The sequence below is a fragment of the Bubalus bubalis genome, chromosome 14 (genome assembly GCF_019923935.1).
Source record: "Bubalus bubalis isolate 160015118507 breed Murrah chromosome 14, NDDB_SH_1, whole genome shotgun sequence".
Taxonomy (NCBI): Eukaryota; Metazoa; Chordata; class Mammalia; order Artiodactyla; family Bovidae; genus Bubalus; species Bubalus bubalis.
Genome location: NC_059170.1, coordinates 30,007,359 through 30,010,216, shown reverse-complemented (window position 1 = coordinate 30,010,216; position 2,858 = coordinate 30,007,359).

Below are 2,858 nucleotides of genomic sequence, written 5' to 3'. Positions count from 1 at the left end.
CGTGATGCCATCCAACCATCTCATCCTCTGTCGTCCCCTTCTCCTACCTTCAATCATTCCCAGCATCAGGGTCTTTTCCAATGAGTCAGTTCTTCGCATCAGGTGGCCAAAGTATTGGAGTTTCAGCTTCTGCATCAGCCCTTTCAATGAATATTCAGGACTGATTTCCTTTACGATTGACTGGTTTGATCTCCTTGCAGGAGATCAACAGTAGTGCTTTCAGTATTTAGAAAACAGCTTTGAAAGTCCATGCCCAAATGCAAACAAGATGGACTTATGCATAGCAGCACTATTCAAAATAGTTAAAAACTTGAAGAAATCAGGATATTCTTCAACAGATGAGTGCATAAGCAAATTGGGGCATGTCAAGGCAAGTAGAGAAGGCAATGGCACCCTACTCCAGTACTCTTGCCTGGAGAATCCCATGGATGGAGGAGCCTGGTGGGCTGCAGTCCATGGGGTTGCCAGGAGTCGGACACAACTGAGCGACTTCACTTTCACTTTTCACTTTCATGCATTGGAGAAGGAAATGGCAACCCACTCCAATGTTCTTGCCTGGAGAATCCCAGGGATGGGGAAGCCTGGTGGGCTGCCATCTATGGGGTCGCACAGAGTCGGACACGACTGAAATGACTTAGCAGCAGCAGCAAGGCAAGTAGAATGTAAGTGTTAGTCACTCAGTTGTGTCCGACTCTGCAATCCCATGGACTGTAGCCCCCCAGTCTCCTTCGTTGATGCACTTATCCAGGCAAGAATACTGGAGTGGGTTGCCATTCTCTTCTCCAGGGGATCTTCCACACCCAGGGATCAAATCTGGGTCTCCTATATTGTAGGCAGATTCTTTACCAGCTGAGCTACAGAGGGGAACCCAAACAGAATATGCCACCCCAAAATATGCCTCTCTGGTGTAAGGATTTCTAAGTCAGCTTCGGAAAAAAAAAAAAATCTCAGAAAACTAAGTAGCAATTTCCCTTTTATGAAGGACATTTTCAACACAGAAATCTCCATATTTAAGGGCTATCCCTCTTTGCATCAAAAATACAAGGATAATTAAAACTCAAGTAACTCTAATCAGTGGAGAGGTCCCAACTTAAATCTGCAAACAATCATACCCTTCTTAACTGTGTTTTGCATAACCTGCCATACTTCACCTCCCAATGCCTTTCTTCTGTTTTCAGCTGAAGATATTATTTAAGGTGATGGCTTTGGACATTTCCGGGAGTAACTCAGTTTTACTTGTTAGCAACCTGTACGCAGGAGGTGGTGGTTGTCGTTGTTGTTTTAGTCACTAAGTCATATGTGACTCTTTTACAACCCTGTTGACTGCGGCCTGCCAGGCTTCTCTGTCCATGGGATTTCCCAGGCAAGAACACTGGAGTGGGTTGCCATTTCCTTCTCCAGAGAATCTTCCCCACTCAAGGATCAAACCCACGTCTCCTGTATTGCAGGTGGATTCTTGACCACAAAGCAGCCTGTGAAACAGCACTTGGATTATCTCTTCAATTACAGCATCAAATACATATGGCACTGACTATACAAAATCTTCATCTGCTCCAGTGCTAAAAATTATTATCCCAATCATGCTCATACTGCTGCAGTATCAGTGAAAAGGAAAAAAAGAGCAATGCATTTTTCTCCTTTCCTTTCCTGAGCACAAAGAAGATAAAGAGAACAGTGAGCAGGCCTGAACATTCCTAGTTCCTAACTCTGAATGCGTGTAACTGAGTTTGCTTTTCTGCCCCCTAACTCTGCAGGAGCTACAATTCACATTTTTTCCTTGGACTCTATGCTAAATACATCCCCTATCTGGTGTTCACCCTTACAACACCCTTCCCCTTGTAGTTACATATCAGAAAGAAGGCTGCAGAGCCACTGAACTGCCAGACTCACCTTCTGTGTTACTGAAGCCAGTTTATGACTGTCTTTGAAAAAATGCAAGAGGAAGAAATAAAGATCCTATCACCTTTGTTTCTCATCACCAACTCCTGACTGTGAGCCCTTGCCTTATATAAGCGCCTAGACTCTTCATGGGGTGCCACCATTCTTGAGGCACAAGCCTACTGTTGCCCTCTCTGCCAGCTGAGAATTAAAGCCTCCTTTCTACTTCCTCCAAACTCTGTCTCAACTTCAGTGGGGAGAGAAGGCCAAGATTTTGGCCAATAATACCACTAACCTGATTATCAAAAATCACATAATCTGAATTAACATCACCACTCACAAGCCTACTCTTGCTTAAACAATTCAATGATAAAGTTCCAAAAGGAAAGCTGAGGTTCTGGGCTTTGGCTTGAGACAGATGCTGGCTTGGGGGAAACAGCATGTTCCATTCACTGACCGCCTACAGCACAGCCGTGGGACATGAAGGCCAAGGAAGGTTGACTTGAGTCGGGAGCTGCAACCACCTGTCCAATGCCCTTGCGGTCCTCCCACAAGAGCAAGAAGCCCTTCACTTGCAAAAGCCACAGACCTCACTCATGTCCCTGGTGGTGGGGGTGCAGGAGGCACACCTGCCCCCGGCTGCATTCCTCACCCAGGCCCCAAGAACAATATTGCTCATTTATCCAGTCTCCTCCCTACTTTACAAAGAGCAGAGACTACATGCTAGGGTGGTAAGGAAATTCTTGCTCAGTGACGCCGTGGGAGGCTCAAGGGTACTCCATTTCATGGAATCCAGGATTGGCAGCTCTCAGAGCCCACATGGGTGCATGTGGCTCCCTAAGACCAGCAAACTGCAGTGTGAACCTCCCCTGGAGAGGCCCAGTTGCTCCCATAACTTTGAGTCTTTAATGAGTGTCAAAAGTCTGTAACAACTGGGAGGCCAAAGGACTGCAGGGCCACAGAGCGCTGGATGGTTGATG